The sequence below is a fragment of the Hyalella azteca genome, unplaced genomic scaffold, assembly GCF_000764305.2.
Source record: "Hyalella azteca isolate HAZT.00-mixed unplaced genomic scaffold, Hazt_2.0.2 contig7977, whole genome shotgun sequence".
In the NCBI taxonomy this organism is placed as follows: domain Eukaryota; kingdom Metazoa; phylum Arthropoda; class Malacostraca; order Amphipoda; family Hyalellidae; genus Hyalella; species Hyalella azteca.
In genome coordinates, this window is record NW_025938084.1 from 5,913 (window position 1) to 20,207 (window position 14,295).

Consider the following 14,295-nt stretch of genomic DNA (forward strand, 5'->3'; position numbering starts at 1 on the left):
CGAATGCTATTGAAGGGTGGTCTATAGATGCAAAAGTTAGATAGCTCAAACGCAGGTAAGCAGACACATAAACTGAAGAGTTCATACTCATTTTTCACCCAAGATAAATCATTCAATATTAACCCTCGCGCTGAACTTTTCATTCACGTAAGCAGTTATACCTCCCCCATGGCAGTTGCGACAAATATTATACATGGAAAAACCAGGAATATCAAATTATTATTATTAAAATTATTAAAATACGTAGTCTGAGTTTGGACTCAGCCAGGTTTCCGTTAGAAAAATGATAGTAAATTTAAAATTGACTGAGCTAAAAAAACCATGAATTACCGCAGGTTCACCTACGGAAACCTTGTTACGACTTTTACTTCCTCTAAGTGCACCAGTTCGAACCTCTTCCCGCCAGACCCAGGTGCGCGAGGCAAAGGACGCCAGTCCAAGGTCCTCACAGTCACTGGTTTGACATGCATGGCTTAGCCTTTGAAACAAGCATATGGCAGGATCAACCAGGCAGTTGTTTTGCACGCATATGCCACATATACGTCTCTCTCTCTGTGTAGCTAATACTCGATTCTCTAGTCATGTCGGACATTATGGAACCAAGCACGCGTACACACTGTTTCGAAAGAAGAGAGCGCTCAAGACTGTTAGGGATTTGCACGACACCCCAACAGCCAGAGCATACTTTAACACTCTGTTTCTGCACCTGAGAGCGCTGCAATCTCGCGACAAGTCTGCGGGGATCCAGAAAAGTCCACGGGATTTGCAGCCACAAAGTAAAGTATCTTTTAGCCATTTAGAATGATCCTTCCGCAGATTCACCTACGGAAACCTTGTTACGACTTTTACTTCCTCTAAGTGCACCAGTTCGAACCTCTTCCCGTCAGACCCAGGTGCGCGAGGCAGGACGCCAGTCCAAGGTCCTCACAGTCACTGGTTTGACATGCATGGCTTAGCCTTTGAAACAAGCATATGGCAGGATCAACCAGGCAGTTGTTTTGCACACATATACCACATATACGTCTCTCTCTCTGTGTAGCTAATACTCGATTCTCTAGTCATGTCGGACTTTATGGAACCAAGCACGTGCACACACTTTTCCGAAAGAAGAGAGCGCTCAAGACTATAAAGGATATGCACGAAACCCTAACAGCCAGAGCACACTTTAACACTCTTTCTGCACTTGAGAGCGCTGTAATCTCGCGACAAGTCTGCGGGAATCCAGAAAAGTCCACGGGATTTGCAACCACGAAGTCAAGTATCTTTCAGCCATCTATAATGATCCCTCCGCAGGTTCACCTACGGAAACCTTGTTACGACTTTTACTTCATCTAAGTGCACCAGTTCGAACCTCTTTGCGTCAGACTCAGGTGTGCGAGGCACCGGACACCAGTCTAAGATTCTCACGGTCACTAGTTTGACATGCATGGCTTAGCCTTTGAAACAAGCATATGGCAGGATCAACCAGGCAGTTGTTTTGGACACATATGCCACATATACGTCTCTCTCTGTGTGTAGCTAATACTTGATTCTCTAGTCATGTCGGACTTTATGGAACCAAGCACGCGTACACACTGTTCCGAAAGAAGAGAGCGCTCAAGACTGTCAAAGATATGCACGACACCCTAACAGCCAGAGCACACTTTAACACTCTCTTTCTGCACTTGAGAGCGCTGCAATCTCGCGACAAGTCTGCGGTATTCCAGAAAAGTCCACGGGATTTGCAACCACAAAGTCATGTATCTTTAGGCCATTCTTAATGATCCTTCCGCAGGTTCACCTACGGAAACCTTGTTACGACTTTTACTTCCTCTAAGTGCACCAGTTCGAACCTCTTCCCGTCAGACCCAGGTGCTGTCTCTTATACACATCTAGATGTGTATAAGAGACAGCGCGTACACACGGTTCCGAAAGAAGCGTGCGCTCAAGACTTCAGGGATATGCACGACACCCTAACAACCAGAGCACACTTTAACACTCTCTTTCTGCACTTGAGAGTGCTGTAATCTCACGACAATTCTGCGGGGATCCAGAAAAGTGCACGGGATTTGCAACCACGAAGTCAAGTAACTTTTAGCCATTTTTAATGATCCTTCCGCAGGTTCACCTACGGAAACCTTGTTACGACTTTTACTTCCTCTTTCTGCACTTGAGAGTGCTGTAATCTCACGACAATTCTGCGGGTATCCAGAAAAGTCCACGGGATTTGCAACCACGAAGTCAAGTATCTTTTAGCCATTTATAATGATCCCTCCGCAGGTTCACCTACGGAAACCTTGTTACGACTTTTACTTCCTCTAAGTGCACCAGTTCGAACTTCTTTCCGTCAGACCCAGGTGCGCGAGGCACCGGACGCCAGTCCAAGGTTCTCACAGTCACTAGTTTGACATGCATGGCTTAGCCTTTGAAGCAAGCATATGGCAGGATCAATCAGGCAGTTGTTTGGCATACATATACCACATATACGTCTCTCTCTCTCTGTGTAGCTAATACTCGATTCTCTAGTCATGTCGGACTTTATGGAACCAAGCACGCGTACACACTGTTTCGAAAGAAGAGAGCGCTCAAGACTGTCAGGGATTTGCACGACACCCTAACAGCCAGAGCACACTTTAACACTCTCTTTCTGCACTTGAGAGCGCTGTAATCTCGCGACAAGTCTGCTGGGATCCAGAAAAGTCCACGGGATTTGCAACCACAAAGTCAAGTATCTTTTAGCCATTTATAATGATCCTTCCGCAGGTTCACCTACGGAAACATTGTTACGACTTTTACTTCCTCTAAGTGCACCAGTTCGAACCTCTTCCCGTCAGACCCAGGTGCGCGAGGCAACGGACGCCAGTCCAAGGTCCTCACAGTCACTAGTTTGACATGCATGGCTTAGCCTTTGAAACAATCATATGGCAGGATCAACCAGGTAGTTGTTTTGCACACATATGCCACATATACGTCTCTCTCTCTGTGTAGCTAATACTCGATTCCCTTGTCATGTCGGACATCATGGAACCAAGCTCGCGTTCACACTGTTCCGTAAAAAGAGAGCGCTCAAGACTGTAAGGGATATGCACGATTCCCTAACAGCCAGAGCACACTTTAACACTCTCTTTCTGCACTTGAGAGCGCTGTAATCTCGCGACAATTAACGACTTTTACTTCCTCTAAGTGCACCAGTTCGAACCTCTTTGCGTCAGACCCAGGTGTGAGAGGCACCGGAAGCCAGTCCAAGGTTCTCACGGTCACTAGTTTGACATGCATGGCTTAGCCTTTGAAACAATCATATGGCAGGATCAACCAGGATGTTGTTTTACACACATATGCCACATATACGTCTCTCTCTCTTTGTGTGTAGCTAATACTCGATTCTCTAGTCGTGTCGGACTTCATGGAACCAAGCACGCGTACACACTGTTGTGAAAGAAGAGAGCGCTCAAGACCGTCAGGGATATGCACGACACCCTAACAGCCAGAGCACAATTTTACACTCTCTTTCTGCAGTTGAGAGCGCTGTAATCTCGCGCCAATTCTGCGGGGATCCAGAAAAGTCCACAGGATTTGCAACCACAAAGTCAAGTATCTCTTAGCCATTTATGCCGCAGGTTCACCTACGGAAACCTTGTTACGACTTTTACTTCATCTAAGTGCACCTGTTCGAACCTCTTTGCGTCAGACCCATGTGTGCGAGGCACCGGACGCCAGTCCAAGGTTCTCACAGTCACTAGTTTGACATGCATTGCTTAGCCTTTGAAACAAGCATATGGCAGGATCAACCAGGCAGTTGCTTTGGACACATATGCCACATATATGTACGTCTCTCTCTCTGTGTAGCTATTACTCGATTCTCTAGTCATATCGGATTTTATGGAGCCAAGCTCGCATACACTCTGTTCCGAAAGAGGAGAGCGCTCAAGACTGTCAGGGATATGCACGACACCCAAACAGCCAGAGCACACTTTAACACTCTCTTTCTGCATTTGAGAGCGCTGTAATCTCGCGACAATTCTGCGGGGATCCAGAAAAGTCCACGGGATTTGCAACCACAAAGTCAAGTATCTTTTAGACATTTATAATGATCCTTCCGCAGGTTCACCTACGGAAACATTGTTACTAGTTTTACTTCCACTAAGTGCACCAGTTTCAAACTCTTTCCGTCAGACCAGGTTCGCGAGGCACCGGACGCCAGTCCAAGGTTCTCACAGTCATGCACATCCCTGACGTCAGACACTGACTGTGCATGACATGCATGGCTTAGCCTTTGAAACAAGCATATGGCAGGATCAACCAGGCAGTAGTTTTCACACATATGCCACCTATACGTCTCTCTTTCTGTGTAGCTTATACTCGATTCTCTAGTCATGTCGGACTTTTTGGAACCAAGCATGCGTAAACACTGTTCCGAAAGAAGAGAGCGCTCAAGACTGTCAGGGATATGCACGACACCCTCACAGCCAGTGCACACTTTGATATTCTCTTTCTGCACTTGAGAGCGCTGTAATCTCGCGACAATTCTGCGGGGATCCAGAAAAGTCCACGGGATTTGCAACCACAAAGTCAAGTATCTTTTAGCCATTTATAATGATCCTTCCGCAGGTTCACCTATGGAAACCTTGTTACGACTTTTTCTTCCTCTAAGTGCACAAGTTCGAACCTCTTTCCGTCAGACCCAGTTGCGCGAGGCACCGGACGCCAGTCCAAGGTCCTCACAGTCACTAGTTTGACATGCATGGCTTAGCCTTTGAGACAAGCATATGGCAGGATCAACCAGGATGTTGTTTTGCGCACATATGCCACATTTACGTCTCTCTTTCTCTCTGTGTAGCTAATACTCGATTCTCTAGTCATGTCGGACTTTATGGAACCAAGCACGCGTACACACTGTTCCGAAAGAACAGGGCGCTCAAGACTGTCAGGGATATGCACGACACCCTAACAGCCACAGCACACTTTAACACTCTCTTTCTGCACTTGAGAGCGCTGTTATCTCGCGACAATTCTGCGGGATCCAGAAAAGTCCACGGGATTTTCAACCACAAAGTCAAGTATCTTTTAGCCATTTATAATGATCTTTCCGCAGGTTCAGCTACGGAGACATTGTTACTAGTTTTACTTCCTCTAAGTGCACCAGTTCGAACCTCTTTCCGTCAGACCCAGGTGCGCGAGGCACCGGACGCCAGTCCAAGGTTTTCACAGTCATGCATATCCCTGACGCCAGACACTGACTGTGCATGACATGCATGGCTTAGCCTTTGAAACAAGCATATGGCAGGATCAACCAGGATGTTGTTTTCCACACATATGCCACATATACGTCTCTCTCTCTGTGTGTAGCTAATAAGTAACGAGAACGGGCTAATGGGGTTTTGGGGAGAGATTCTGGTTGGTTTGGTTATAACTGGCTAAAAATTGCTACACAGAATTTCATGTATCAAACAATTGGTCGAGCATAAATTAAGATGGTTGTACAGATTTATATTGAAGTCCCACAAAGAATTGTTTTACTAGTTCCGTTTATTTTTGAAAGAACCTCGACTGAGAACAGTTCATTGTAGGTTCGAATGCTATTGAAGGGTGGTCTATAGATGCAAAAGTTAGATAGCTCAAACGCAGGTAAGCAGACATAAACTGAAGAGTTCATACTCATTTTTCACCCAAGATAAATCATTCAATATTAACCCTCGCGCTGAACTTTTCATCCACGTAAGCAGTTATACCTCCCCCATGGCTGTTGCGACAAATACTATACTTGGAAAAACCAGGAATATCAAATTATTATTATTAAAATTATTAAAATACGTAGTTTGAGTTTGGACTCAGCCAGGTTTCCGTTAGAAAAATGATAGTAAATTTAAAATTAAGTGAGCTAAGAAAAACCATGAACTCCATGAATAAGAGAATCATGGTTCAACTCCAAAGAATAAGCTTCGGATCCAGAGAAGTGGAATACCGGAACTACATTGGTTGCAGTTGAGGAAACTGAAAGTAGAAAAAGAGATCTTACTTAATGAATGCCGGAGCTTGAGAAACAAGTTTACCAATTATGCTTAGTTATTCCAACTTAGCCGTACAAAAATTGACAGTGAACGCATCACCCAGTCTAACCTCAAGTGAAACAACGTGTACAGCAGAAAGAATGTCGCGCTGACTGCACTGTAGGCATGAAGCACACGGCAAAAGAGATGCGGCGTACGAGAATATACCGGGGGTTATACTGCAAATTAACAGTTACAAACCAAGATTAGATTGATTAGCAAGTGCTATTGTATCGTATGCAATTAATAATAATGAGGATCAAGATATATGGATCAATTTATTCAAAGTAAAATTAAATATTTCGAGACTAACCTTCTAATTTATTACCGCTGGGGTCAATTTAGAAGTGGCTTGAAAGCCGTTTAGAGGTAGGTGTTTTGACAGTGCAATTGAATGCAATTTTTAGTAAATAAATGTATGGTTGACCCAACTTAGCAAAGTTAATAAGGTTAAAGCGCCACAGGGCGTAAAGTTAAAAGCTCGAAAGCCGGCAATACTGCCAAGTATTAATTAATGCGTCAGAGACGTCTTAAAGGGTTGGGTCAAACCAAAATAGTAACGAGGCATGCATTAACTTTCAAAAAGGCCCATAGCATGCATTAAATCAATAAGATAACAAGAAGTGAATTGCACTCTGGTTACTGTGAGCAATACAGCAGCCAAGCACCTTTAGAGTCACCTCCGTTTCACTTAAGCTGTCAAAAGTTGAGCCTTTAATGCTTCTTTATGTCTCTCGAAATCAATACATAGAATTAGAATCAATTATCACTTTAGAATTAAAATAATTCATCACTTTAGAATTACGTTATTTAGAAAAACTTTCAGTAAATCATTGGGAACGAATATGAAACGTTTTAGAAATTTCGTTGAAATGTAAATGTAATTGAAACTGGATGAATGTCAATTTATAAAGAGGAACTTAGCGAGCGAGCTAAAGGCTCTTCCAGAAGCAGTCATTAAGAGCGGCACAGGCTAATTTAACGACTTACGGCTTCTTAGTGGGAAGAACAGGCCTTCTGGGTGCAGGTGAGGAGTTGTCCAGTTGAAGAACCGGCTAAAGGCTGAGGACTGTCATCTCGCGGAGTAGGAACTACGCAGAACGGACGGGCATAGACCACGCGAGACGACACAGGGACGAGTTGAATGTGTGAAGGTTGAAGTGAATCTCTCTGTTGCCGGCCAGAGATGCAAGATTTCTGCTTTGCTGCAGGGAAAGCCTCGGAAGCAGTGAGAAAAGTCGCAACCAGCCCGGCCGCTAAATGACTGCTTTGAATAAAATTATTAGAATTGACAATAATCACGTTAATATAATAAAGGGTGAAGATTAAATCGTTCTCAATGGTTTACAGAAAGGGATGGACCTATAAAAATGAAGACATATGCACGAAAGTTTGTAAACTTTCCGACACCAGGTGCGCGAGGCACCGGACGCCAGTCCAAGGTTCTCACAGTCACTAGTTTGACATGCATGGCTTAGCCTCTGAAACAAGCATATGGCAGGATCAACCATTCAGTTGTTTTGCACACATATGCCACATATACGTCTCTCACTCTGTGTAGCTAATACTAGATTTTCTAGTCAAGTCGGACTTTATGGAACCAAGCACGCGTACACACTGTTCCGAAATAAGAGAGCGCTCAAGACTGTCAGGGATATGCACGACACCCTAGCAACCAGAGCACACTTTAACACTCTCTTTCTGCACTTGAGAGCGCTGTAATCTCACGACAATTCTGCGAGGATCCAGAAAAATCCACGGGATTTGCAACCACATAGTCAAGTTTTTTTAGCCATTAATAATGATCCTTCCGCAGGTTCATCTACGGAAACCTTGTTACGACTTTTACTTCCTCTAAGTGCACCAGTTCGAACCTCTTTCCGTCAGACCCAGGTGCGCGAGGCACCGGACGCCAGTCCATGGTTCACACAGTCACTAGTTTGACATGCATGGCTTAGCCTTTGAAACAAGCATATGGCAGGATCAACCAGGCAGTTGTTTTGCACACATATGCCACATATACGTCNAAGAGAGACAGCGTGAGATGAGATTCTGCATTCTCCCAACCCACACAAATCTCTCAAAATCCGCGTCCTTTTTCTAGCGTCAAAATCGGTCTTATGCACAACAGACCTTTGACGCCGAACGGTTAAGTACTAGTGGCCACTTGTTTTGCATCGTCGCACGACCGCCTGGTCACACTGTGCGCCACGATGTTATTGAGAGAGATAGACGCAGACACAAAGCAAAGCATATACGTATATATCTCTCTCTGTGTAGCTAATACTTGATTCTCTATAGTCATGTCGGACTTTATGGAACCAAGCACTCGCGTATACACTGTTTCGAAAAGCTCAAAACTGTCAGGGATATGCACAACACCCAGAACAGGCAGAGCTTATGTGATGTGAGGGCCCTAATCCAACTCACAGCTCAGCATTTCAGCACACGGTACACAAAACCGCGACACACTTTCTCAGCATACCACTCGCTGAGAGAGCGCGTCAGGGCCACCTTCCAGAGTATCGTAGCAAAACGGACACCCAGGGATCACAGGAAGGTAGCAAGCGAAACCTTGCTCCGAGCGTGTGTAAGGCTAGCACAGTAGGATCGCCTCGAGCCAAACACACACAACAGAGCACAGGTCCACAGAGCTCAGAGCCAGCCGAGTGGCCGGACGGACAGGAGGGTGACATGAAGATCACGCAAACACACCCTCCAGGAATCGACACCCGGCTTCAAAATTCTTGGGGTCACTTTCCCGGAGGGCACGATTGCTTGGCCAGAGCAAGCAACTCACACCCTGCAGAAATCACCACGGTCACACACCAGATTTCTCGAGCCATCTCAGAGGAGGTCGAATGCTTGGCCAGAGCCACGTTTTCGACCCACCTCATGGTCAGATTTCTCAAGCCACCAACTCCTCTGCCAGAGGAGGGCGACGTTGGTTGGCCGCAGCCGACAATGCACCACCATCAAGCCAAGCTTCCAAAACCACCCATGGCAAGCCTTCCAGATCGCTTGAGTCAACGCGCTCCTGCGGCAAACCCGACTATTGCCACAATCACATGGTCCATTCGAGACACCGCCCCTTGTCTCGTCAAAATTTGAGGGAACTTTGCTGGCCTGCGGCCAGCAAAGCTCAACTCAGGCTCGGAAATCAAGCTGGGCTTGAGCTGAAGCAGTGTCTTATGGTAACACTTCCAGGGTTCGCAGCACAATAAAATCCCGACCGTACGCCTGCGATGAGGCATACGGACCGGGATAGTTGTCGGCTGGGAGCCGACAACTCACACCCTCCAGATCGAAACGATAGGGTACCAGATTTTCTGGGACCAAAAAGATCTCCAGCTCAGACGAGAGGTCAAATACTTGGCCAGAGCAAGCAACTCACCCTCCAGAAATCACCACGGTCAGACACCAGATTTTGAGGTCACTTTCCAAGATGGCACGATTGTTTGGCCCAAGCAGGCAACTCAGCCATAGGGAGCTCGATTGCTTGCACAGGCTCCATGCCCATAAGTCTACGGATGTGACCAGCCCAGAATCACTCCAAGTCACTTTCCCGGAGGGCACGATTGCTTGGCCAGAGCAAGCAACTCACACCCTCCAGAAATCACAACGGTCAGATACCAGATTTCTCAAACCCAGTAACGGAACCTTGCCTGGCTGGACCTAACCTTGAGGTCCCTCGCTTGCACGTGGTCTCTCGTTCCCACGTGATCACTTTTCTGATGGCACGACTTTGCTTGGCCCCAGCAAACAACTAACACCCTCCAAAAATCGACTCCCGGCTTCAAAATTTGTGGGGTCACTTTCCCGGAGGGCACAATTGCTTGGCCGCAGCAAGCAATTCACGCCACTCTGAAATCACCACGGTCACATACCAGATTTCGAGGTCACTTTCCAAGATGGCACGATTGCTTAGCCAGGCCAAGCTACTCACGCCACTCAGAAATCGAATTCCAAAATTTTCGAATCAAACACTTTCGGGGCATGATTTTGCTTGGCCCCAGCAAGCAATTCACGCCCCGCAAGACTCCCAGAGTCTCATCACATTTCTCGTAAAACCGAGTTTTGGATGTCACTTTTCGGAGGGCATGATTTTGCTTGCTGCCAGCAAGCAACTCACACCCTCCAGAACTCACCACGGTCACATACCAGATTTCTCGAGCCACCAAGTGCTCCATCTCAGAGTAGGTCGAATGCTCGGCCAGAGCCGACAAAAAGTTGGCAACTTTGCGAAAAGTCGCCACCAAGCATTTCTCACAAAGCCTAGTTTTTGGGGGTCACTTTCCCAGACGGCACGATTGCTTGGCCAGGCCAAGCAACTCACACCATCCAGAAATCGACATCCAAAATTTTCCATTTTGCCATGCTTCCATCATCAACCATGGCTGGCAGCGTGCCTGTGACAGCACTAGACACCACTGCCAAGGTCTCCACAGAGCTAGACAACCGTCGCCCTCGTCAACGATCGTCCGCCAGGCTGCCTCAGGCAGCACCAGCCATCGGGGCACTGCTGAACCAAGCCAAGTTCAAACAGCGAGGAGAGCGGAAACCATGCTCTCCTAGCGACGTCAAGACACGAGGCAGTCATGGAAAGACTCGGGGAAGCAATCCCAAGAACTTCCATTTCCGACCCCTCAGCCCAGAGGTGACTCCCTATAGAAGTTTCTACAAAATACCATTGCACATACATTTTCCGGTATAGAATTTGCCTGGCCGGGCCAAGCAATCCACCCAAAATGCCCGAATTTTCAGAATTTCGGGCTCCGATTTTTGGAGTCCCGTTTTCAGACGGGTCGATCGATGCTTGGCCGATGCCACGTTTTTGTCACCCCAAAAATTTTGGGACCCCAAAATTTCCTTAGGGTAAAAAGTTGGCAAGATTGCAAAATCCAGAAAAAAGTCGCCACAAAAAATGGGGTAATGTCCCTAGAGAAAATTTCGTGAGGACAATTTTCCTTGGCCGCAGCCACGTTTTTGACCCTTCTTGCCAAATTTTCTCTTAGGGTAACTTTTCCTCAACGGCATGATCTTGCTTGGCCGCAGCAAGCAACTCACACCCTCCAGAAATCGACACCAGGCTTCGAAATTTTTGGGGTCACTTTCCCGGAGGGCACAATTGCTTGGCCGCAGCAAGCAATTCACGCCACTCTGAAATCACCACGGTCACACACCAGATTTCGAGGTCACTTCCCAGGTTGGCACGATAGCTTGGCCAGGCCAAGCAATTCACACCATCCAGAAATCGAATTCCAAAATTTTCGATTTTCGAATCAAACACTTTCGGGGCATGATTTTGCTTGGCCCCAGCAAGCAATTCACGCCCCGCAAGATTCCCAGAGTCTCATGACATTTCTCGGAAAACCGAGTTTTGGATGTCACTTTTCGGAGGGCATGATTTTGCTTGCTGCCAGCAAGCAACTCACACCTCCCCGAAATCACCACGGTCACATACCAGATTTCTCGAGCCACCAAGTGCTCCATCTCAAAGTAGGTCGAATGCTCGGCCAGAGCCGACAAAATGTTTGCAACTTTGCGAAAAGTCGCCACCAAGCATTTCTCACAAAGCCAGGATTTCGGGGTCACTTCCCGGGCGGCACGATTGCTTGGCCCGGCCAAGCAAAACACGCCACTCAGAAATCGACACCCAAAATTTCCCATTTTGCCATGCTTCCATCATCAACCATGGCTGGCCGCGTGTCTGTGACAGCACTAGACACTACCACCAAGGTCTCCACAGAGGTAGACAACCGTTGCACTCGTCAACGATCGTCTGTCAGCACCGATGTCAGTTTCCAGCCGAGTTTTTACGCCAAAACCAGTTTTAGACAGCGTGGGACGGCGTCTCAGCGTGTCCCAGCTATGCTTGAACACGCGGCAGCGTGTCTCAAGCAGCGCCAGACACCACTGCCAAGGTCTACACAGAGCTAGACAACCGTTGCACTCGTCAACGATCGTCTGTCAGGCTGTCTGGGACAGCGGGGCACTGCGGGACCAAGCAAAGTCCCAGCAGCGAGGAGAGCGAAAACCATGCTCTCCTAGAGGTGCCAAGACACGAGGCAGTCATGGGAAGACTCGGGGAAGCAATCCCAAGAACTTCCCAAGATGACCACTCAGAGTCGCCACCTCTCCCTACAGAAGTTTCTACAAAATACCATTGCACGCACAAAATTTTTTATAGAATTTGCCTGGCCAGGCCAAGCAATTGACCCAAAATGCCAAGATGACCACTCAGAGTCGCCACCTCTCCCTACAGAAGTTTCTACAAAATACCATTGCACGTACAGAAAATTTTATAGAATTTGCCTGGCCAGGCCAAGCAATTGACCCAAAATGCCCTAAATTTCGAAATTTTGGACTCCGATTTTTCGAGTGTAATTTTGAAACGGGTCAACACTTGTCGTGTCTGAGCCACGTTTTGACGACCCCCAAAAGTCCATTTTGCCTAAGGGTAGAAAGTTGGCAATATGTCAAAATCCAGAAAAAAGTCGCCACAATTTTTAACGGCAATTTCCCCAGAGCACCATTTTGAGATGGCGTGTTTGCCTGGCCAGAGCCGACGTTTTCGACCCATGTCACCAGATTTCCTTTCAGGGTAGCTTTTCCTCGACGGCATGATTTTGCTTGGCCGCAGCAAGCAACTAACACCCTCCAGAAATCGACGCCCGGCTTCAAAATTTTTGGGGTCACTTTCCCGGAGGATACAATTGCTGGGCCGCAGCAAGCAATTCACGCCACTCTGAAATCACCATGGTCACACACCAGATTTCGAGGTCACTTTCCCAGACGGCACGATTGCTTGGCCAGGCCAAGCAATTCACGCCACTCAGAAATCGACACTGTCAGGTACCAGATTTCTCAAGCCACTTTTAAACGAACATTACCTGACTGGACCTAACCCTGAGGTCCCTCGCTTCCACGTGCAGCAGAGGACAAGGTCTCTGCCACGACCTCTGCCATGTTTTTGACCTACATGCTCTCCCTAAGAGCGAACCGTCCTTTCGCTCTCCTTAAGAGCGAAAGTTCCTTTCAAGGAACTTTCAAGTTCCTTGAAATGGTCATCCAGCATCAACAGAATGTTATTTTTGTTAGCTTTCTTGAAGTTTGCTTTTAGTATCTGACGAGCTAGGCCAAAATTATTCCCTAAAAAGGGAGCCACGTCTCCTCTCCATGCTAGCGGCATCACCAGGCGTCCATCATCTCTCCGAGACGTATTTTCCAAAATAAATTTAACTACTTTATCATTTACCTCGGTTGATTCCTCCTCGTACGGAACCTCGTCACAAGAAAGCAGTCTGGAACACTGGAGATCGAGAGCCTCCTGCGTGGCACTTCTCAGCTCCGCTTGGCTAGTGTCCGCGCTACCCGAAAGGATAACGTCGTGGGGTTGTACGATCTGTGAGCTCGCAACCGCTGTTTCTAGGGCAGGGTGGCAATGTTCCAGGTTAGGGGATGCAAGAACATTAGATGCTGCAACAGTTGCACCACCTGCGCCAGCTGAAACCGGGCACCGGTCTGGTAAATAATGCACATTATTTAGGATATTTTTCAAATTACCCTGTAGCATCACTCCCGTTATCGTCTCAGAATATACGGAGGCTGGCGATGAGCCCCAACTGACCTGGTTTTCTGTTAATACTTCAGGATTATTACTTCCTAGTATGAAGGAAATGTTGGATATTTCATCCGACTGGGTCAGCTGCTGATCTGCAAGCTTATAGCCTTTGTCGACAAAGGCCTGGGCAACTTCCCGTAAGCCTGTCAACTGTAACTTTGTGGGAATATCAGGAACACATATAACTTCCAGCGTATGAATCTCCGACCCCAGGTCAAGGTCTAGAGACACGGTTTTGGTCAAATAACTTTTGGATTCGTTGAATCCATTAACAGTTACAGACAAGAGTAATCGTTGTTAATAACAGTTAAATCAAGACCCTCGGCAACTGAGGTTTTTATAAAATGGGGCTGACAACCAGTGTCTTTCATTCCCCGTAGAATCGTTCCATTCCTGACGAATGTGAAAGTGGGTGATATAACCTGCATACCGCTTTCTCCCTTTAATGCAAAGTCTGTCCAAACAACACCGTTATTAATTGAGTTTTGGACAGCAGGCCCCTTCTTACCTGACGCTTTGCTTACGGCAGGGTTGAGGGACGATTTGGTGCACAGAAAATCCATGTGTTTGCTCCCACAATTTCGACAAGGGCGACTGAATTTGAATAAACATTTATCGGTGCTGTGATTAGCGTAGCCGCATCGC

The 14,295-nt window shown here is 47.0% G+C and overlaps 1 long non-coding RNA gene across 1 annotated transcript; it reads right to left on the reverse strand.

The window, feature by feature from the left end:
* Positions 1-1,760: 1,760 nt before the first annotated feature.
* LOC125178218 lies at positions 1,761-7,948 on the reverse strand. The gene is made up of 2 exons (XR_007156827.1): positions 7,901-7,948; positions 1,761-1,832 (listed from the first exon to the last, which is right to left on the reverse strand). It is a non-coding gene; the product is annotated as an uncharacterized LOC125178218 (long non-coding RNA).
* Positions 7,949-14,295: the final 6,347 nt, after the last annotated feature.